Below are 24,042 nucleotides of genomic sequence, written 5' to 3' on the forward strand. Positions count from 1 at the left end.
CCTCTGTTCATCAGAGGATGGAGATGGATGGCAGGAGAGAGATCACTTGATCATTGCCTGTTAGGTTCACTCCCTCTGGGGCACCTGGCATTGGCCACTGTCGGTAGACAGATACTGGGCTAGAGGGACCTTTGGTCTGACCCGGTACAGCCATTCTTAGGTTCTTATGTTATTTTTCTCACTAATTTAGATGATAGGTAAGTATGGAATGTAGACTAACTCAAGGTAGCAACAACTTCTCTCACAGTTCTTTACCACTCACCTCACACAATCCTCACTTCTACAAATCTCGTGTTATTAGGGTTATAGCTAGCCTGACTCTTGCTCACATAAGGAGACTGCATGGATTTGAAATCCCCTTCAAATTGTTGTCAGTTCTTTCTCTACTTCCACAACAGTAAACACTTAAATTAAAGGCCAGTGTTGGCACAACAACAAATGGATATAAACTGGCCATCAACAAGTTGAGGATTGAAATTAAATGAAGGTTTCTAACTATTGGAGGAGTGAAATTCTGGAATAGCCTTCTAAGGGGAGCAGACTGCTCCAAGCAATAGAGACAAAAGAACATAACTGGCTTCAAAATTGGTCTTAATAAGCTTATGGAGGGAATAGATGGTGAGGGCTCTAAGTTACTACAGATAATTCCTTCCCAGGTGTCTGGCTGGTAGATCTTGCCCATATGCTTTGGGTCACTATACTTGGGGTCAGGAAAGAATTTTTCCCTAGGTTAGATTGACAGAGACCCTGAGAGCTTTTTGCCATTGTCTGTAGCGTGGGTCACTTGCTGATTGAACTAGAGTAGATGGTGGATTCACTGTAACTTGAAATCTTTCAATTAAGATTTGAGGACTTCACTAACTCATCCAGAAGTTATGGTCCTCTTACAGGAGTGGTGGGTGAGGTTCTGTGGCTTGTGATGTGCAAAGGGTTAGACTAGACTTTGGCACATGACCCATCAGGGAAATCTGCTGGTGGGTCGGGAAGCGGCATGGGCTGAGGGATGTGTTGGTTGCCATGTCCCGCAGCCCCCATTGATCTGGAACAGCAAACTGTGGCCAGTGGGAGCTGTGATTGGCCAAACCTTTGGACGCTGCAGGTAAACAAACCGTCCTGGCCCACCACTGGATTTCCCTGACAGGCTGCGTGCCAAAGGTTGCCGATCCCTGGACTAGATGATCATAATAGTCTCTTCTGGTCTTAAAGTCTGTGGGTCTATAAGTAAAATTAAACAATTGTGAAAATGATCAACTGTTCATTATCGAAGTTAAATTGAAATGCAGTAGAGCAAGCTATTTGGAAAATGGAAACAAAAATTGCAAAAATATTTTTTTTCTATTTCGTGTTGAAATTTCCCTTGGGCAGATTTTTTGACCATTTCAGAAGAAGTTTGTCAATTTATCTTGACTTCATGAACTGAACTAATCAACTGTGCTTCCCCCAAACAAAAGTCTTATTCCTGATTAGCTGATATCAATTTTTAAAAGATTAAGGAAAGGTGACACAACCAAAAATACATAGTATCATTTTAAATTCTCCTAGCCTACAAAGTATAAAATAAGAATTCTCTCTGATCATAAAATCTCTTCTCAAATCCATAAGGATGTTACATAATATTATCATGGTTATGCATCCCTTTCTTCTCCATCTTTCCCCAAACCAGTATGTTTAATCTGTACATACAGACTAAAATTCAATATAGTTTTATAAAACTAGAAATAACCTAAGTAAGGACAAGGCAAAACATCTTAATTTTCAATTTAAAGAAGATTCTGATCAAACAATCGCTTTAGGATAGAGTGCAAGTCTGTGGAAGGATTTTAGATAACTATAATATGTGAAATCTTCCCAGGTGCAAATGAATTACTTGACTCCTTTGCATAATTTACAAAGGGAAGCCATATATCCAGCTATCCTCCCAAACCTGGTAGGGATTTCATGTCAATTTTTCCTCAAGTTCCAAATCCTTAAGAGTAACCAGGAAAGAGTTGCCCTAGCTTTTTTTAAATTAGTAAATTTAACTTCTTGTCCCTATCTAGCATCTAGAATTTGTCTGGAAAATATGAGCACATAATTGAATTTGGGATTAACACTAATAGTAGCAGAATAGAGGAGGTGAAGGGAGGAGTAAAAGTCAGTGTTGGGTATCAGCTGGTGCTCTGTGTAACTGACTGAACATGAAACAAGGAGACTGGAGTTGTCTTACCGGCTTGTAAACAGAAGCAGAGACTTGTGCAGGGTGGTGTGCTTGAAGAAAGTCTCTGTACACTGATTTTTCAAGTACATAAGGGTCAATGGTAAACTGTTAGCGGTTGCTTTTGTGCTGCAGTCTAGTTATGTCTTAGAATATCTTGCGGGTTATTCCATGTGTCACTTAAATGCGCAATATGGCTTGTTTTCAGTAGTCTTTTCAGCCATGATGCAAGTGGCATGACCTATTGTAACAAAAATCCCTTTCATTCACAGAAGGCAAATAGCCAGTATACAAGTAGCACTAATTTTTAGTGTCTGAGCTCTTTTTCTGATATTGTCAAGGAAATGAGTCAGAGGACTACCTTTGTGTGGCTGACAAAATGATGAGATGGGTTTGAGTGACACAAACGTTATGCCTTCACTGTAGAGTTAACCTGGGCTCTTATTTGAGTGTTGCTTTTAGCTCCCCTCCCATCTGCACAAAAAAACCTCTAACCTCAGTTTAGTAGCAGTTTCAGTCTGAGCTCGTGGGGCCGTTTGGGGCTGTAGGATAAAGCATGAGTGAGGCTTTTATTCAGGCTGGTAATTTTCCAGCTTTGTAGTGAGGATGGAGACTAAAACACTCAAGTGCTGTAGTTGTGCAGTGCCTTCCCACAGTTCTTCCAATGTGCCCAGGAGAGAGTCATTCTTCCACAATTCACTGGGAGGGAATTAGAGTAGCTCCATTTACTGCAATACAGAGAACCATGGATGTGCCCCCAGAAGCCCAAGAAAAACAGTTGTTATCAGCACCAGTCAGGACACAGTAACTCTGGTATGGTTTTGTAGTGGCTTCCTAGGACTAGTCTAAGCTGGGTGGTGAGACTCAGGGGCTGATCACCTAAGTTAACTGGACAGTGAAGACATACCTAAAGTTTAAAAACCAAGCGTTTCAAACAACTAAGTACATTTAAGCTGGAATCTAATTACATGAAGACACTATGAACTTTGCTCCATTACTAATATTTTACTTTTAAAAAATAGTAAAAATGTGTTTCTCGAACATTTGAAAGCTGAGCCCCCCATTTCAAGAAAATGAAACCAATCATGCAACTCTTCAGCCCTGCTGTATGTTGCTAGAGGCTTACCCATCTTAAGTTACGACAGTGTGCCCTTGTTGCCAAGAAGGCTACTGTATAAGTAGGGGCATTGCCAGCAGATTGAGGGATGTGATCATTTCCCTCTATTCGACTTTGGTGAGGCCTCATCTGGAGTATTGTGTCCAGTTTTGGGCCCCACACTACAAGAAGGATGTGGAAAAATTGGAAGGAGTCCAGTGGAAGGCAACAAAAATGATTAGGGGGCTGGGGCACATGACTTATGAGGAAAGGCCGAGGGAACTGGATTGTTTAGTCTGCAGAAGAGAAAAATGAGTGGGGGGGTTGATAGCTGCTTTCAACTACCTGAAAAGGTGTTCCAAAGAGGGTGAATCTAGACTGTTTCAGTGGTCAGCAGCTGAAAGAACAGGAGTAATGATCTCAAGTTGCAGTGGGGAGGTTCAGGTTGGATATTAGGAAAAACTTTTTCACTAGGAGGGTGGTGAAACACGGAATGGATTACCTAGGGAGGTGGTGGAATCTCCTTCCTTAGAGGTTTTTAAGATCAGGCTTGATGAAGCCGTGGCTTGGATGATTTAGTTGGAGATTGGTCCTGCTTTGACCAGGGGGTTGGACTAAATGACCTTCTGAGGTCCCTTCCAACCCTGCTATTCTATGATTCTACACAACTTCTGGATCCCATCCCCAGAAGGTGTGCCCCACACTTTAGGAAATGCTAATTTAATTCATGACTTGTTAGACTGAAGACCTTGGCTATGAAGTGTTATCTCCTTGTTCATTCTAATGCAAATCCTTTGGACAGGTTTATGCTGGTGTACTTTTCAAGAGTTTTAATGACAGGTAGTCCCTCAAGGGTAAGAAGCTTGTTAAAGTAGAACTTGGTAGCTCATTGTGCCATAGAGACGGTCATCAGTTGGACCAGGTAGAAGGTTGTCAGATCAAAGTAGAAGCATAAAAGCAAAAGCTACCGTAGTGTTAAGCTCTAGATTTATTAAGTGCATCAATCTATTTAAAAGAGAATTGGGGGGGGAGGAGGGGAAATTACAGGCAGTATTCATGCGTGTGTGGGGAAGTGTGCCTTAACTGCATTTTTAAAAGTGACTTAGGCACTTAAAACCTAAGTCTCATTGGCAGTCAGTGGGACTTGAGTGCTTCTGAAAATTTTACCCTGGATAATTAAAGTTCTTTTCATTCTTACATTTCTGTGATTCTTTGGTTGGCTCAATCTAGTTCTTAACTCAGATAGTCAGCAGTAAAACGCCACGGTGATTTATGTTTTGAATGCATGCAGAATCTGAGTCCACCACCTTCTGCTTAGTGGAACTTGAATTAAGATCTACTCTTGTCTGTCTTTTGTAAAATCATATCTTTATGTAGCCTACATGCTTCACTAGATGGAGCTAAGAATTATGGTGTTCATCAGAGTAGCCAAGTGTCCATCCTAATCATCCTTTGTTTATTGTTTGTTTCTTTCATTTCTGCTCACTTCCCCTTTGCTGTCTCACCTCCTCCGTCTCTTCTCCCTGCTTCATCTTACCCAGTTTCTCCTCTCTTGTACTCCTATCCTCTGACTTAGATCTTTCACCCACACCATGGGAAGCCCTTCTTGCAGTATAGGTATCTTCTTATTCATTGCCTCTTGCACTCTTGTCCCACCTCTGCATGAGATCAGGATCAGGAGGTTTAGGAGATGCTGCTCTTTCTACTGCAAACTGAAGCAGTATTGTGGAGCCTAGGAGTTTGTGTCTGGTCAAAAAACATGGTGCTGGAATAAGAAGTCCATCCATTTGACATGTTTTTCAGTAGCTGCTTGTAGTGTTTAGTGGAGTTACGAAAGAGGCAGAAATGTGGAGATTGAGTACTATTTGGGTGGTAAAGCTAATTTTTCCAAGGATTCTTTTTAGTGCTTAGTGTGTAAAATGGAGCTTGCTTTCTGAGGTACAGCAGCTCATAACAAAAAGCTTTTTTGATAAAGTTGACTTCGGAATGATCTCATCCCAGTGACCAATCAGAGTAATGTGCAATGCTCCAACTATTTGCTGAAACAAAAGTATGTTTAGCTGGCTGACCATTGAGTAGTCTATTTGATTAATTTAATGTTTCAGAGTTGAGATATGTATGTAGATTGAAATGCCAGCATTGTAAGGCAGCAGGTAAAGAATACAGAAAGTATCTGCTCACTCCAGTTGGACCTTTTGAAAACAAGTAGGGTAATAATAGTTTTCCTATGAATTTAAGGCTTGTGTGATACCTTTCTAATGGTTTTGTTAAAATGTCACTGACTGACGTATGTGGGTTGTAGAAAGAAGTAGAATAAACAGAATAGAGCTCCCTAACATCATAGGTTAACTTACCTCCAGTAGTGGAGACAATTTCCCGTGTTATTCAAACTGGGCTATTAAATTTAGCTAAAAAGTATGGAATGACAAGTCACTTAGCCTCTCAGCCTCAGTTTCCCCATATGTAGCATAGAGATAGCATTTATCTCATAAGGATGTTATATTGTGAAGCGTCTTTTATACAGGGAGATCAGACTAGATGATCCCTTTGGGCCTTAACATTTATGAAAATTAATGTTGATAAATGCTCTAATATCCTAGTATGAAACATGATTACAGTAACTACCACACCACGCTGCCAGACAACTCTCCAATACCAAATTCTACAGGCCACTTCCCTCAGATCCCACTGAGGAATACACTGAGAAACTGCACCATCTACTCAGGACACTCCCTACACTAACACCAGAATAAATCAACATACCTTAGAGCCCCGACCAGGGTTATTCTGTCTACTACCCAAGATCCACAAACCCGGAATCCTGGACGCCCCACAATCTCGGGCATTGACTCTCACTGAAGGACTGTCTGGATATGTGGACTCTTTACTTCAGACCCTATGCCACCAGCACTCCCAGCTATCTCCGTGACACATTGATTTCCTGAGGAAACTACAATGCATTGGTGACCTTCCAGAAAAACCATCCTAGCCACCATGGATGTAGAGGTCTCTGCGCAAATCATCCCACACACAGATGGATACAGCTTGTCAGAACTGTATCCCTGATGATGCCACAGCACAACTGGTTCTGAGCTCTGTGCCTTTATCCTACACACTATTTCAAATTTGATGACAATATATATTCAGATCAGTGGCACTGCTATGGGCACCCGCATGGCCCCACAATATGCCAATATTTTTATGGCCGACCTGGGAACAACACTTCTCGGCTCTCGTCCACTCACGCCCCTTCTCTACCTATGCTATATTGATGACATCTTCATCATCTGGACCCATGGGAAAGAACTGGAAAAATTCCACCACGATTTCAACGGCTTCCACCCCACCATCAACTTCGCTGGACCAATCTACACGGAGGTGCACTTCCTAGACACCACGGTGCAAATAAGTGATGGTCATATTAACCACCACCCTATACCGATAAACCTACCACTGCTATGCCTACCTTCATGCCTCCAGCTTCCATCCCGGCACACCACACGATCCATTGTCTACAGCCAAGCACTGAGGTACAACCGCATCTGCCTCTAACCCCTCAGACAGAGACCAACACCTACAAAATCTCCACCAAGCATTCTCAAACTACAAATACCCGCACAAGGAAATAAGGAACAGATCAACAGAGCTAGACGTGTACCAGAAGCCTCCTACTGCGAGACAAACCCAAGGAAAGAAACCAACGGACTCCACTGGCCATCACATACAGTCCCCAGCTAGAACCCCTCCAACGCATCATCAGGGATCTACAACCCACCCTGGACAATGATCCACACTTTCACAGGTCTTGGGTGGCGGCCAGTCCTTGGCCACAGACAACCTCCAACTTGAAGCATATATCTCACCGGTAACTGCACACCACACCATAGTAACTCTAGCTCAGGAATCAATCATGCAACAAACCTCGATGCCAACTCTGCCCACATATTACACAGCGACACCATCAACAGGACCTAACCAGATCAGCCACACCATCACCGGTTCATTCACCTGCATGTCCACCAATGTAATATCCACCATCATATGCCAACAATGCCCCTCGCTATGTACATCGGCCAAACTGGACAGTCTCTATGGAAAAGGATAAATGGACACAAATCAGATATTAGGAATGGCAATATATAAAAACCTGTAGAGAACTCCTCAACCTCCCTGACCACACTATAGCAGAGTCTAAGGTGGCCATCCTGCAGCAAAAAACTTAAGGACCAGACTTCAAAGAGAACTGTCTGAGCTTCAGTTCATCTGCAATTTGACACCATCAGCTCAGGATAAACAAAGACCGTGAATGGCTTGCCACTACAAAAACCGTTTGTTCTCCCTGGGTTCACACCTCAGCTGCTAGAACAGGGCCTCGTCCTCCCTGATTGAACTAACCTCGTTATCTCTAGCTTGCTTCTTGCTTGCATATATGTACCTGCCCCTGAAAATTTCCACTACATGCATCTGACAAAGTGGGTATTCACCCATGAAAGCTCATGCTCCAAAACATCTGTTAGTCTATAAGGTGCGACAGGATTCTTGGCTGATTTTACAGATCCAGACTAGCACGGCTACCCCTCTGATACTTGACACCACATCATGATCATCTTCAGTGTACAGTGAGTTCAACATGCAGGAAGAGAGCTAACAAAATGTTAAATATCAATATTTGCACTTCTGTGAGTTTTCAGTCAGGACCTCCATGCTGTTGAAATAAAACCTTTGAGAAATGACTTTCCCACTGCTTGTTGGACAGTAACAGCTGCAACTACTCCTGATTGAAATTCTATTGCCTAGTCTCCTAGTAGATGTTCTGAATAGAAGGAATTTTGTTCAGTGGTACAGTTTACAACTTAAGTAGGGTTTCCTGGGTGGCAATAAAATACTGTGTGCTTTCCACCCAGGTTTCCTTAAAATGTGAAGGTGAATTGAAATGCTTTTTTAAAAAAAACGCACAACTTTTGAACTGTGTCTGTGGTTGGAAAAATTACCCAATTAAAAGTAACTCCTTCTTGTCCTTGTGTGTGGTGATAGATGCATTTGTCTGCTTTACTGGCCAAAAAATAACAATAAAAAGTTCTTACTCAGTTGTAGCTATGGAATGTTATTGGTAATGATGCACAACTCGGAAAGAAACCAGCTTGACTTCCTGACCCCAAGATCAATTTGTGATTATTGAAATGGTCAACTTGTAAATTTGGCAAATATGACATGAAATAATTGAGACAATAAATAGGGGACACTGATGCCATTTTAATTTCTTCAGATCCTGACACATTGTCTGGCTGTGCATCACAGACAATATATATAAGTAGCTTTTAAGTTAGATGCTTTAAAAAGAAACTAAAAAGGTTGAATCTGGGGAGGAAGGGATGACCAAACACTATTTCTTAGAGCATAAAATGGTGCATATAGTGCTATTTTTAACTTGCAAGCTGCTGATGACCTATCTTCACAGTGAGAGAGCAGATTCTATTACTAGGAGAATCTCCTTGATAAGCACAGAGCAAGTATTTGGGAGAACAATTGTATTTAAATTGAGGAGAGTACTGACTGCAGCTCACACTCAAGGACATATATGGCAGGCATCTTGTCTTCTCCTACTGGAGCATGCCTACCTGTGGACCAAATGGAAGGCACTGATAAACTGAAGTTGCCATCTTTTATCCAGCAAAATTAAGTAGGTTATTCTTGGAAGGATTATCTTTCAGGACACTGGTTCATCAGAGAAATTAGGGAAAATCTGTCTTTTCCAGCAACAAGATTGGGCTCTATTAGATAGCTATTTGCAAAGATGCGACAAAATAACTACAGCTAAAATCTGTTATTTTCAAAGCTATTCTGACAAAATGGTTATAATTGCTGACAAATGGAAAATAAAGGTGGTTTCTGTTTTGCTATTTGTCATAGTGTGACTAGGTGAGTGCGTGGGGGACAGAGGCCTTCTAACCTGGTATCTTATTCTAAATTCATTGTGTAGGGAGTGTTACTGCTCAATCTATTGTTACAAATACAATATAATTAACTGTATCATGGTGTAAAGAGTCTGCTTGCATCCAGCTGTCTTGGTCCAATTTACTGTGTGGTGCCTGTTAGTAATGTGGCCCAGTCATCATCTGATGGGTTATAACATTCCATGTTGAAATGAACCAATCTGTTTTTAAAGCCAATCATGCAATGAGGAATTCTTGCTCTTTTCCCTCTCTACTTCAGTCTTTTAACATCCTACTATAACTAGCTTTTTTTAATGGCAGCTCTTGCTGCAAGCCTATGTTCTTATTTTTTCTAGAATTGTTTCTATCAGACCATTCTTTAAATCAGGAGTGGGGAACCTTTTTTCTATGAGGGGACCATTGACCCACAAAAAAAATCAGTCGTGGGCCACACACAGTCGTGTGTGTGTGTGGGGGGGGAGGGGGCTTGGAACTTCCCCCTGCAGTGGGGTGAGCTCCAGCTGCACATGGGCGGCACAGAGGCTTAGGTGGGGCTAGGAATGAAGAGTTTGGCGTGCAGGAGAGGCTCTGGGCTGGGGCCAAGGAGTTTGGAGTGCAGGAGCAGGACAGGGGGTGGGGGTGTAGGGTCTGAGAGGGAGTTAGGATGTGGGAGCGTGTTCCGACCTGAGGCAGTGGGTTCGGGGTGCAGGTTTCAGCCAAGTGGCACTTACCTAAGGTGGCTCCCAGTTGCTGGTGCAGTGGGGCTGAGTCAGGCTCCCTGCCTGTCCTAGCTCTGCGCTGCTTCTGGAAGCGGCAGCCATGTCTGGGCCCTAGTTGGAGGGGCCAGGTGGCTCTGTGCAGTGCCTATGCCCATAGGCACTGTCCCTGCAGTTACCATTGGCCACAGTTCCTGGCAAATAGGAGTTGCGAAGCTGGTGTTGGGGGCAACAGGAGCTTGCAGAGCTTCCCTGATCGCCGTTTGGCCTAGGGGCTGCAGAAACATTGCGGCCACTTCCGGGAGCTGCTGGAGGTGAGGGCCTGAGGCTTGGGGCTTCTGGTCTGTAGCGCAGAAACTTGCTGTGGGTCAGATTAAATGAAGCAGTGGCCCGAATCTGGTCCATGGACTGGAGGTTCCCCACCCTGCGTTAAGTCAGTAATTCTGTCTCTAGAAGTGGCCAAATCTTGATTCTTCAGAGATAAAGGCTTCCATAATGACCTTGGTTACCTGTGGTGCTAAACAAATGAGATGTGGTTTGAGCAGGAACACCTGAGTTCTAATTGCTCAGTACCCTGGCAATGAAATACTTAACCTCTGCCTCAGTTCCCTAATCTCTTGAAGTAGGCGGAAATACTTATTTGCCTCCTTCAGAGATTGTCTGGATTGTTGTTAAAGCACATGTAAGGCTAGGAATGTGGAGGGAGAGACAGGAATTGCTTAGCAGCAGCAAGCTGCAAGTGTCAATCTTTACAGCACCTCAAAGTGCTAGACATTTTAGTTTCTGAATAGATATGGTCCCTGCCTCAGACAGCTAACACACTGGTTTTTAGATGAGACTCTACTAGTGATAGTAATGAACAATAGGAAGGAAATGGAGTGAGGAAAGAGTAAAACAGCAGCAAGAGCATACAACTAGGCATGTGCTGATCATGACTCAAATTCTATTTTTTTTAAAAATACCTATAAGGGAGTCAATAGGGAGAACAGCCTGTCCCCTATGTTATAAGAAGGGCCATACTGGATCAGACCAAAGGTTCATCTAACCCAGTATCCTGTCTGCCGACAGTGGCCAATGCCAGGTGCCCCAGAGGGAATGAATTGAACAGGGAATCAAGTGATCCATTCCGTGTTGCCCATTCCCAGCTTCTGGCAAACAGAGGCTAGGGACACCATCCCTGCCCATCCTGGCTAATAGCCATTGATGGATCTGTCCTCCATGAATTTATCTAGTTCTTTTTTGTCCTGTTTATAGTCTTGGCCTTCACAACATCCCCTGGCAAGGAGTTCCACAGGCTGACTGTGCATTATGTAAAAAAAAAATACTTCCTTTTGTTTGTTTTAAACCTGCTGCCTATTTCATTTGGTGACCCCTAGTTCTTGTGTTATGAGAAGAGTAACTAAACTTCCTTATTTACTTACTCCACACCAGTCATGATTTTATAGACCTCTATCATCATTTCCCCTTAGTTGTATCTTTTCCAAGCTGAAAAGTCCCAGTCTTACTAAACTCCCTTATACAGAAGGACTCATACACAGGACTCTTGTCGCCTCATACAGAAGCCATTGTATACCCCTAACCATTTTTGTTGCCCTTTTCTGAACTTTTTCCAATTCTACCTATTCTTTTGTTGGTGGGGCGACCACATCTGCATGCAGTATTCAATATGTGAGAGTATCATGGATTATATAGAGGCAATAGATATTTCTGTTTATTATCTATCCTTTCCTAATGATTCCCAACATTCTGTTCACTTTTTTGATGGCTGCTGAACATTGAGTGGATGTTTCCAGAGAACTATCCACAATGACTCTAAGCTCTCTTTCTTGAGTGGTAACAGCTAATTTAGACCCCATCATGTTTATATGTATAATTGGGATTGTTTTCAATATGCATTACTTTGCATTATATCAAACATGATTCATTTGCCATTTTTGTGCCCAGTCACCCAGTTTTGAGAGATCCTTTTGTAGCTCTTTGCAGTCTGCCTGGGATTCAACTATCTTGAGTAGTTTTGTATCATGCAAATTTAGCCACCTCACTGTTTACCCCTTTTTCCAGATCATTTATGGATATATTATCTAGGATTAGTCTCAGTACAGACCCCTGGGGGACACCACTATTACCTTTCTCCATTCTAAAAACTGACCATTTATTCCTACCCTTTTTTCCTATTTTGTAACCAGTTACCAATCCATGAGAGAACCTTCCCTCTTATCCCATGACTGCTTACTTTGCTTAAGTGAGGAAGAAGCTACGTACAAGGAGTAAGTTCATAAGGATCATAAGCTAAATAGCTGAATTCATGTTCCATGGTCATTTATCACTAGTGACACTCACATGAGAGAGCACCTTTCACGTGGGCTGTCACATCTTGTAATTTATGTTACCATTGCTTTTGACATAGACCAAATAAAAACAGCGCTCAAAAGACAAGGAATTCGCTCCTGTTAAACTACTGTTCTTGATAGAAGATGAGCTATTGCTTTCCTTCTTTCATTTATCTTGGGAAGTAACTTGCATGAGGCTCTTGGACTCCCTTTATGGACTTTGATTGACCTGTGACAAGCGAGAAGCATTATGTGTTTCTAAAATATTTTTATCTGGCTTTTTGGATAGTGATATTATCTTACACTAGCACTTTAAGAACTGAACAGTGACTCTGTCTAATTACTGTAATAGAGAAACAAGCACTGGAAACTGCAGCCCATGAAACTCAAGTGTGCAAGGGTAATGCAGAGCCATCCTCCATTAGTTCAGGCTCCTCTTTGAGGGAGGATAGACTTTCATGAAAAGCTGCAACTATGGTCTTTATCTGCAGATTCCAAAGGAAGGAAGCAGGTGCCCAGAGTAATCCCTAGTATCTATATAGCATTGATTCATTTTCACTGCACTTTGCAGTCACTACATTAAAACACACATCCAGATACAAATGCTGAATTATGCGTTCAGCATATCTCAGACTAAACATAAAAGTAGGTATTGGTTTTCCAGGAAGCTGCAGACTTACTTCATGGATAGTGTAATTTTAAAGAGATCATTGAATCCAGTCTGATAAGCACACAATTTCTGATTAATAGAAAGTATTGGTGCTTTCCAAGGAAACTTCATTTGGTTAGTTTAGGGCTATTGTGGGCCTTTGGATCAATGCGGTCAGTTCTTTCTTCTCCTGATTCCTGCTACCAGTCTTCATTCTTAAGGGGAAACAGAAATCCTTGTTGCTGATCTTGCTGAGCCTGAGGGTTGGGGATCTCTGCTGTCCCTCTTGGAGAGGGAAAAGGGGTCCTATGCTGTTGCCCTGGTCTCTCCAGGACGTGTCCACAGCCATTCCAAGTGGGGATAAAGCAACAGCATAAGTGTAGAGCCACAGTGGAGACTCTGTATTGTAGTGAATGTAGGGCTTTCCACTTCCATAGTCCAACCCTGCTGCTCTTTTTCTACAGATAGTTCTGGTTTGTAATACCCCTTATTTAGAACTTGTGTACACTACAGATATAACTAAGGGATCTGTTACAATCTACTGTCCCTAAAAGAATAAAGTCTTGTGTAAACTCAACTTACCTGTTTCAGAGTGGTAGCCATGTTAGTCTGTCTGAAATGGGCCACTCTCACTACCACTTCAAAAGTTATTTTTCCTCCCTTAGTATCCTGCTGTCAATTGAATTGTCTCGTTAGACTGACCTCACGCTTAGTAAGGCAAATCACATCTTTTCATGTATTTATGCCTGCTCCTGTATTTTCCACTCCATGCATATGATGAAGTGGATTGTAGCCCATGAAAGCTTATACCCAAATAAATTTGTTAGTCCCTAGGGTGCCACAAGGACTCCTTGTTTAAACTTAAGCGTGATAGCCTTGGCTAAGATGGCGGGATGTTGCAGGGACATGGCGAAAATCCAATTCAGTCCCACTTATATTGCAAGATGAAACAGGGTTCACTTAGACAAGTCATGGGGGTATCCATGTTGTAACTGGATCCCTTAACAGTTTAGTGCAGGTCTATCTTCAGTGTCTGGGTGAATAAAGACTGTATTGCTTTGTGGGATAATTTTAAGGGCTGCCTAATATTCAGGTTATTCAGTCTGTCAAAATGACTTGCACAAATGGTGACACTTGCCTATCTGGGAACATAAATGGACATCAGAATCGAGTCTGAATTAGTGATTTTGTGGATAGAAGTAAAAATGCAAGTAAAATCTGTCAGTTGGCGTCTTTAACCTCTAGGTTGCTGGCTTGAATCTAAACCAGGTTTGTGATGCTTGGGTGCTGCTATCTGCTGGATGGCATCTGATGACTGTCCTCACTCTGAGGGATGGTTCCTTCAGGTTTGGGTTGATGCACTTTTCCACATCGGTGTAAGGAAGCACGCTTTAATGCTACTGGTGCTTTGCCAGTTCAGTGTTTAACTAGGACCTTTCACAAGAACTAAATATACTCAAAGAGAGACCCTGGTGTTCAGTTGCCTTTTTATTCTGAAACTCTTGGCATATAGTCTGGTAGCCTGATTTCAGAAGTGCTGGCACCTGCAACTCCTGCTGATGTCAGCAGTAAATTTGAAAATTGGACTGTAGATATGCAACCTTTCCCTGCTGTCATCCCCCTCATTTGTCTAACAGGACCTAATCCTCCTTGTCTTTAGGCAGCCTGCACTTGTGGGAATGATATTAGAAGAGGATTATGACCTCTACAAGAGACTTGCATATAAATGAATAGATATTAACTAGCAATTCAGGCAGTAGAAATTATGAAAGTTGGCAAGCATCAACTTTGAAAACATAAGTAGATTTTGTTTAAATCTCATGAATTTTCATGCTGACTTAGAAATATAGTGAAATGAATCTCTTAGCAGTTCAGAGTTCTTTTTACTCAGTAGTTTTGCTTTAAAACTCACCATGGCAACACGTCACTGCAAAGGCAGTCTTCTCCAAGTTCCAACTGAACTGGAAATCCTGACCTCTTTCTTCAGCGTACCAGTGTAAGTAGATCAGAATATTGCATGCTTTGTTAAAACTAATCTGGTTTAATTTTGTAATGGAGCTGCTGAATGAAAGTTCTGTGTATGTTGTAACTTGATGTTTGTAGCAAAAGAGAATATCGTATTTTCTGACACCAGGGAAGGGCAAAAGTACTTCAGAATGAGTTCATAGTCCTTTCTGTGTAAATCCTTTTTTTAAAAAAAAAATTTTTTTTTAAAGAGGTTCATCTCTAGGGGAGTAGGGTCCATATGCACCTTCCTCAAATCCTTTCATGTTGAGGGTAATTTGCAAAGTTCCATGGACTATTAGGATTCTGTATAGCCACACAGTTTGTAACTTGGAAACAGAAAGTAGCATTAAACACTATATTATGATAGCATCTGGAGGAGGCCCACCATGTCAGGGACCGATTGTGCTAGGTGCTGTACAGACATATAGAAAACTATATTCCCTGTCTCAAAGCACTTACAATCTAAAATAGAAGACGTAACAGGTACCTGAGACAAACAAGCTTGTCCAGGTGTGAGAGACAGGTTAACAAATAGGATGTGTGCATTTCTTAGCCAATCAAGAGCAGCATGTTCCATTTACCAACTGTCTAGCCATTATCAGGTTGCAGTTTACTGTGTATTAGAGAGGTGAGCTTTGGGGAGTGGGTGTGAGACTTAAAGCCACTTCCATATCCTTCTACTTGGATTTTTACTAGAAGATTTTCTCACTTGCAAGGGGCAACATAGGAGACAATGAATATGCTTGTAGGAGAAAAGAATCTGGCAACTGAGGCTGGCTTTACTAGTGGCGTGAAGAAGGAGCTGACCTTGCAATAAGATTAAGTTCAGACAGAGTGGAACTAAACTAAGTTTCCTTTGAAAGTAAGGATGAAATGTTTGTGTTTGTGGTGGGAGAAGGGGAGCCAGTAGATGGAGTGATACAGGAATGACACAATTCTGAGACAGGAAGATTAATTTAGCATAATGTTGAATGCATTTCAGGGGGTGAGGTTGGACTCATAGAAGTTGGAGAGGTGATTATATTAGTTAAGGCATGGGATGATCAGGACTTGCACCATAGATTAGTCCATTTGGGCAGAGGAAAGGTTGGATTTGGAGATTCTGTGCTGGAAGAAGAGTATATGTGAGAGTTGAGAGGGCCAAGTTGAAGAGAGGAAGCACAGATTAAGGGCTTCAGTAGCAGTGGTGATGGCAGTGTTCTTCATTGTGAAGCAGAGGAAATTTTCAGAAGCTCCGATTTGGCTATTAAGTTTTAGTTGATGGGTGGCCCTAAGGATGCGTTAGAAAGGCATGCTGAGATTTTAGTTTGAGTGAAGGGAAGAGATCCAGAATAGTCATAGATCAAGGACATAAGAACAGCCATACTTGGTCAGACCAATGGTCCATCTGACCCAGTATACTGTCTCTGACAGCGATCAATGGTAGGTGCTTCAGAGGGAATGAACAGAGCAGGCAGTTTTTGAGTGATCCATCCCCAGTTGTCCACTCCCAGCTTCTGGCAGACAGGCTAGGGACACTCAGAGCATGAGATTGCATCCCTGAGTATCTTGGCTAGTAGTCATTGATGGATCTATCCTCCAGGAATTTATCCAATTATTTTTTGAACCCTGTCATAGTTTGGCCGTCACAACATCCCCTAGCAATGAGTTCCACAGGTTGACTGCGATATGTGAAGAAGTATTTCCTTTTGTTTGTTTTGCTGCCAGTTAATTTCAGATGGTGACCTTATTCACTTTCTCCACACCAGCCAAGATTTTATAGCCCTCTATCATATCCCCTCTTAGTCGTCTTTTTTCCAAGCTGAAAATTTCCAGTCTTTTTAATCACTCCTCATGCAGAAGCCATTCCATATCCCTAATAATTTTTGTTGCCCTTCTCTGTATCTTTTCCAATTTTAATATATCTAGAGTCCTACTTGAATTGGGGGATGATTGTCAAATAATTGCTTCTGAGTTGCCGACAAGACATGCAAAATCGTGGAAAAGTAATGGATGTTTATTAATTGTGGTAATTTGGAAAAGCCAGAGAAGACCTGTTTAAGACAAATTTGCTGGAAGACTATAAACACTCAAGTATTATGTTATGCCTGCTAATTTTTTTTGATATCCAGACATGCTGCTGTAACTGTATTATTGTCATTAATGCACGGGGCTGACAGTGGGAGCCCCTCCATTGTCAGCTCAGATAAATGGGGTTCTACTGTACTAATAGGGAAAAAGGTGTGTGTTGCAAACCTCAAAATATACGCAAAATTGTAGAATCTGCAATGTAAGCTAATTAAAATCAAAACTGAAGTGGAAGACGAATATTGCGGGATCAGCAGTATTGCAAGTTAAGTAGGGCCTTAAAGATATTTATTTTTGAGATGGGGCAACCAGATCTATACAGAGTATAGAAGATGTGGGCATACTGTGGCTTTATATAGAGGCATTATGTTATTTTCTGTTGTATCTCTTTCCTAATGGTTCTAAACATTGTTAGCTTTTTTGACTGCCACTGCACATTGAGCGGATGTTTTCAGAGAGCTTTCCACAATGACTCCAAGATCTTTCTTGAGTTGTAACAGCTAATTTAGACTCCATCAGTTTATATGTATAGTTGGGATTATATTTTCCAATGTACGTTACTTTGCATTTATCAACATTGAATTTCATCTGCCATTTTGTTTCCCAATCACCCAGTTTTGTGAGATCTCTTTGTCACTCTTTGCAGTCTGCTTTGGACTTAACTATCTTGAATAATTTTGTATCATTCACAAATTTTGCCATCTCAGTGTTTACCCCCTTTTGCCAGATCATTTATGGATATGTTGAACAGTACAGAGCCCTAGGGGACACCACTATTTACCTCTCTCCATTCTGAAAACTGGCCATTTATTCTTACCTTTTGTTTCCTATCTTTTAACCAGTTACTGATCCATGAGAGGATCTTCCTTTTTATCCCATATCTGCTTAGTTTGCTTAAGAGAGTTTGGTGATGGACCTTGTCAGAGGGTTTCTGGATGTCCAAGTAGACTATATCCCCTGTATCACCTTTGTCCACATGTGTGTTTACCCTCCCAAAGAATTCTAATAGATTAGTGAGGCAAGATTTCCCTTTACAAAAGCCATGTTGACTCTTCTCCAACATATCATGTTCATCTGTGTCTGATAATTCTGTTCTTTACTATAGTTTTAACCAATTTTCCTGGTATTGAGGTTAGGCTTACTGTCTTGTACTTGCTGAGATAGTCTCAGTAACCTTTTAAAAAAAAATTTGGCTTCACGTAAGTAATCTTCCAGTCATCTAATTTAAATGATAGGTTACATATCACAGTTAGTAGTTCTGCTATTTCACTTTTGAGTTCCTTCAGAATTCTTGGGTGAATACATCTGGTCCTAGTGGCTTATTACTGTTTAATTTATCAATTTGTTCCAAAATGTCCTCTAATGACACTTCAATCTGGGACAGCATCTCAGATTTTTCATCTAGAAAGAATGGCTCAGGTGTGGGAATCTCCATTACATCCTCTGCTGTGGAGATCTGATGCAAATAATTCATTAATTTCTCTACAGTGGCCTTATCTTCCTTGAGCTTCTTTAGCACCTTGATTGTCCAGTGACGTACTTAATTTTTCTTTTTCATGCTGTTCAGTTTTGGAGTTGTTTGCTAGTTGCTCTTCAAATTCTATTTTGGCCTGCCTAATTATACTTTTACACTTCATTTGCCAGAATTTGTGCTCCTATTTTCCTCAGGCTTTATCTTCCAGTTTTTAAAGGATGCCTTTTTGCCTCTAACTACTACTTTTACTTTGTATAGCCATGGTGGCACTCCTTTGGTCCTCTTACGGTGTTTTTAAATTTGGGGTTTATATTTAATTTGAGCCTCTTGTGGTGTTTTTTTAAGTTCCCTTGCAGCTTGCAGGCATTTCATTTCTGGGACTGTACCTTTGAATTTACGTTTAACTAGGGTGTTTTAACCTCATTTTTGTGTAGCTCCCCTTTCTGAAATTAAATGTTACTTGTGGTGGGATTCTTTGGTGTTTCCCCACCACAGGGATGTTAAATTTAATTATATTATGGTCACTATTACCAACTGGTTCAGCTATATTCACCTCTTGGGCCAGATCCTGTGCTCCATTTAGGACTAAATCAAGAATTGCCTCTCTTCTTGTGGGTCCAGGACTTGCTGCTCCAAGAAGCAGTCATTTATGGTGTCAAGAAGCTTCATCTCTGCATCCCATCCTGAGATGACATGTACCCAGTCAATATGGGAGTAGTTGAAATCCCCTATTATTATTTTTTTCTATTTTTATAGCCTCACTAATCTCCCTGAGCATTTCATAGTCACCATCACCATCCTTGTCAGTTGGTCGGTAGTATATCCCTATTGCTATATTCTTATTATTCAAGCATGAAATTTCTATCCATAGATTATCTGTGGTACAGTTTGGTTCATTTAAGATTTGTACTGTATTTGACTCTATGCTTTGCTTTCCCCCCAGCATGACCTATCCTGTCATTCCTATATATTTTGTAGGTATTACTGTATCCCATTGATTATCATCATTCCACCAAGATACCGATTTGTGCATTGGTGACATAAATACGGTAGTTAATGCCTTGTTTGTGGATAGGATCATTCAGAGATAGGATATGGAGGGAGAATAGTGGGTCAAAAATGGATCCCCACGAAAGTAGTACAGTTCCCAGGAAATTGGGATATATATATTTTGACACTATTTACACAGCAAGATTTAATTTCCTCTTTGGTATGGAATCTTTTAATATTTCTAAATGTTCCTTGATACCTGTCTAGGGACTATAGTGAAGAAAAGCTTCTTGATATTCATAAGAGGACTGAATGGTGAGAGCTTTCTCATTTTGGTCCAGTTACTAATGATTACTTAATGGTAACCAAAATGGTCATTTGTTCAATTTAGCTATAAATGAATAAACTGAAGCAGCTAGCTATTAAAAATTAAAGTCCTGGATTTGGCTCAGACTGTGCAGTGTGTGCTGTATTGTGAAACAATCAGATCAAATGCAATTGAGATTATAGTAACCTGGGCTATGTGATTGGGTGTTAATTTCTTAATCAGCCCTGTATCCACTGAAAAAAGAACAGGAGTACTTGTGTTACCTTTGAGACTAACAAATTTATTTGAGCATAAGCTTTTGTTGGCTACAGCCCACTTCATCAGATGCATAGAATGGAACATATACATACAGAGAACATGAAAAGGTGGAAGTTGCCATACCAACTCTAAGAGGCTAATTAATTAATATGAGCTATTATCAGCAGGAGAAAAAAACTTTTGAAGTCATAATCAAGATGGCCCATTCCAGGCAGTTGACAAGAAGGTGTGAGCATACTTAACATGGGGGAATTGATTCAATTTGTGTAATGACCCAGCCACTCCCAGTCTCTATTCAAGCCAAAGTTAATGGTATCTACTTTGCAAATTAATTCTAGTTGAGCAGTTTCTCCTTGGAGTCTGTTTTTGAAGCTTTCCTTTTGCAAAATTGCCACCTTTAAGTCTGTTACTGAGTGACCAGAGAGGGTGAAGTGTTCTCTTACTGGTTTTTGAATGTTATGATTCCTGATGTCAGATTTGTGTCCATTTCTTCTTTTGCATAGAGACTGTCCAGTTTGGCCACTGTACATGGCAGAGGGGCATTGCTGACACATGACGGCATATATCACGTTGGTAGATGTGCAGGTGAACGAGCCCTTGATGGTGTGGCTGAGGTGATTAAGTCCTATGATGGTGTCACTTGAATAGATAAGTGGACAGAGTTGGCATCAGGCTTTGTTGCAAGGATAGGTTCCTAGGTTAGTGTTTTTGTTGTGAGATGTATGGTTGCTGGTGAGTATTTACCTCAGTTTGGGAGGAAGGGAGATAAGGCTGTCTGTAAGCGAGGACTGATCTGTCTCCCAAGATCTCTGAGAGTGAGGTAGTGTCTTTTGGGATAGGTTGTAGATCTTTGATAATGTGCTGGAGAGGTTTTAGTTGTGGGCTGAAGGTGATGGCTAGTGGTATTCTGTTATTTTCTTTGTTGGGCCTGTCCTGTAGTAGGTGACTTCTGGGTACTCTTCTGGCTCTGTGAATCTGTTTTTTCACTTCAGCAAGTGGGTATTGTAGTTTTAAGAATGCTTGATAGAGATCTTGTAGGTGTTTGTATCCGCTGAATTTCTTCCTCTGGTATTTTTGCTGTTGGCTAGCCACAGGGAGGGCAGTCTGATCAGTAAAATAATGTTCTGTTCATCTCTGAGTTCTTGGTGTCCAGTAGGTAGTATGGTACATGGGACACCAACAGACTGGCTGACATGCCTCTATATTAATATTTGTTTACAGAGGTAAGAAGGCTTTCTGTTAGTACCACTTTTGAAATCTCAGTATTTCTTCTGTGTTCTATATTGGTGGCCATTCAGTGTTGGTTAGTTATGTTGGACCTACTGTCTCACTATTATATGTAGTGTAGTTGTAGCTGTCTCTCTCATACATCCTGGGAACGACAAGGTGGATGAGGTAGTATCTTTTACTGGACCAACTTCTGTCCTGAAGAAGAGCTCTGTGTGGCTCAAAAGCTTGTCTCTCTCACCAACGGAAGTTGGTCCAGTAAAAGATATTACCTCACCTACGTTGTGTCTCTACTTCAAGAGTTGGCAACCTTTCAGCAGTGCTGTGCCGAGTCTTCATTTATTCACTCTAATTTAAGGTTTCATGTGCCAGTAATACATTTGAACGTTTTTAGAAGGTCTCTTTCTATAAGTCTATAATATATAACTAAACTATTGTTATATGTAAAGAAAATAAGGTTTTTAAAATGTTTAAGAAGCTTCATTTAAAATGAAATTAAAATGCAGAGCCCTTCAGATGAGTGGCCAGGACCCAGACAGCGTGAGTGCCACTGAAAGTCAACTCACGTGCCGCCTTTGGCAAGCATGCCATAGGTTGCCTACTCCTGCTCTACTTTGTCACTGTTAGTTGAAGATGGCATCTCTTCTCCTTCTTCTTCTTCTTCCAAAAAAAATTACTTTAATTTCTCAGGCTAACTAACCTTATCTCCTTCCAAAGGCCTCCTTGATCTTCTTTCAGGTAACAGCTGAACCAAGTGTTGCTTAACAGTTGCTGTTACTTGGCACATTCAGCTAATATTAGTGGTAAGCTCCTCAGATACTGGTACCAAATGCCTACATCCAGAACTAACTTCCATTTTGAGCAGAAATCTTCTTCCAGGAAGCTTTTCTTGGGAGAACTTTTCTTCCTCCATTATATAAAAACTTGATTAATGTAGTCATGAGCCTTCTTGCAATTTTTTGGACTTCATTTTCCCTAGATGGGATCAAATTCTCTGCAATCCATGGCTGCAAAAGAGCATTGGTATGGGATGCTGCTTCTTTACCAGAACGTTCAAGGGGCAGTTTTTCTATTCAGATCCTTTCGTATTGAAACTTCGTTGCTACAAACATCTCTCTGGTATACCTGATTATCTTGAGAAGGTGGCACTCTTGAGCCCTGCTGGTTAAAATGCCCTTGGCTATTGGTGCCTTTCCCTACATTGCACCTGTTGCAGACACCGGAGGTGCCCAAGGCGAGCAACAGTGGTCCGTGCCCGGAGTGCTTCAGTGCCAATAAACACACCAGGATAGAGAAGCAAGCAAGGTTTATTTGAGATCTCAAAGTGGTGCCAGGTGACTGATGCCTCAAATCAAGCACACCTTAAAACAAGCAGTCTGTTCCTTTATATCCATGAGAACTTTTCTCGCTGACTAGCAAGCCCCCGTTTCCCCTCCCTCTTCTGTCCGGCTGCAGCATTCTTTTCTCACACACTACTTTCTCCCCCCGTAGCAGTTATGTAAGCGCAAGTGCATTAAGTAAACTTGGTCGCGGCAGCTCGTTAGTAAGTTTTCCTTCTGCAAGTTAACTTGTCCTTCTGCTAAAGGTGCACAGGCCTCATTATTTCTGCTTTAGACCAATTAGAACTGTTGCAACTGATAACGGCTGTTTACTCCTGGCCTTTCCCATCAGCCAGCCTTTTAGGTCGATTAGAGTTCAAACATGGAAGGACTTTTGTTCATCTGAGGCCTAAACAGGGAGACTTTATATCCTTATTGCCTTCCACTTTTCCACGTTACTTAGGGTTATGCTTAGTGACACCAACACACCTATGGTAACAATGGTGGGAAATAGTGGAAGAGGAAAAGTGCTTGACTATTTGATGTTACCTGGTTTTATGAACTAAATTTACCTTTCTATATCCATTGGTGTGTGTCTAACAGCTTGGTGAGACCACCAACAAAAAGGCCATTATCTTCTATAAGCAGGAAGCGTGGACATTGCCAAATGATATTGTCTAATTTTTCCACACATTGAAAATTGGTCCACTTGAGGTTCTTAATTCTATGAGCTGATTTCTGGATTGAGTTGGAATAGTGTGACTTCAGTGATAACTGCTACTAGTACAGATTCCACTCTAGTGGAAGTCTCACTGTACCCCGTAAGATTTTGATTTCTGAGCAAAAAATGTTTTGCATGGCAAAAGAGAAGCACTAGGCATTCTTTACAATAATTGCCAGGTGAGGTTGACTTTTGTCCCTGAATGCTTCCCTAGAAGGCTGCTCAGGTTTGGAATTTAATGCAAGACTTTTTTTAGCTTTTGAAAAATCTTTATTTCAGTAACACTTTGTAAGGGAGTGTGACTCTCAAACCCAGGTCCGCAGATCCCCAGACAGTCCTCAGACCTCTGCCACCTCCTATCCGCTCACTGGTACCAGTACCAGCAGGGAGTATGGACTGGTGGCCACTAGCTCACCATAGAAACCTCTCACAAAGCTTCTAATAGGAGGATATATCTAGCCTCTGATTGGCTCAAACTCACTATTTAAGCCAGAAAAGGGCGGGGGGCACATAGGATGTTATCTAAGCAACTAGGCTGGCTGCTAGAAATGGACCCTGCCTTATCTCCTGACTCCTGAGCCCTGCATTGTTCCTAATTCCTGCCTTCCAGTCCTGTTCTTGGTTCTTGTGCTTCTGTCTTGTTCCTGATTCCTGCTTTACACCCTGGCTACTGACTCTGGCTCTGACCCTTGGCTTGATTCCTGGCTCAGTTGTAAGCTCTGACCTCTGGCTC

The 24,042-nt window shown here is 41.5% G+C and overlaps 1 protein-coding gene across 14 annotated transcripts in view; it reads left to right on the plus strand.

The window, feature by feature from the left end:
• The window catches only part of MAP4 (microtubule associated protein 4), a 314,214-nt gene that overhangs the window by 21,914 nt on the left and 268,258 nt on the right, over positions 1 to 24,042 (plus strand). Inside the window, exon 1 of one of the 14 annotated variants that reach the window (XM_075062114.1) lies at positions 14,894 to 14,914. The exons of the other annotated variants lie outside the window; for them this stretch is intronic. The gene's annotated coding sequence lies outside the window, so the exon portion shown is untranslated. Of the gene's footprint in view, positions 1 to 14,893; positions 14,915 to 24,042 lie in introns of those variants that run through there. 14 annotated transcript variants of the gene reach the window in all.

The sequence above is a fragment of the Chelonoidis abingdonii genome, chromosome 2 (assembly GCF_003597395.2).
Source record: "Chelonoidis abingdonii isolate Lonesome George chromosome 2, CheloAbing_2.0, whole genome shotgun sequence".
In the NCBI taxonomy this organism is placed as follows: Eukaryota; Metazoa; Chordata; order Testudines; family Testudinidae; genus Chelonoidis; species Chelonoidis abingdonii.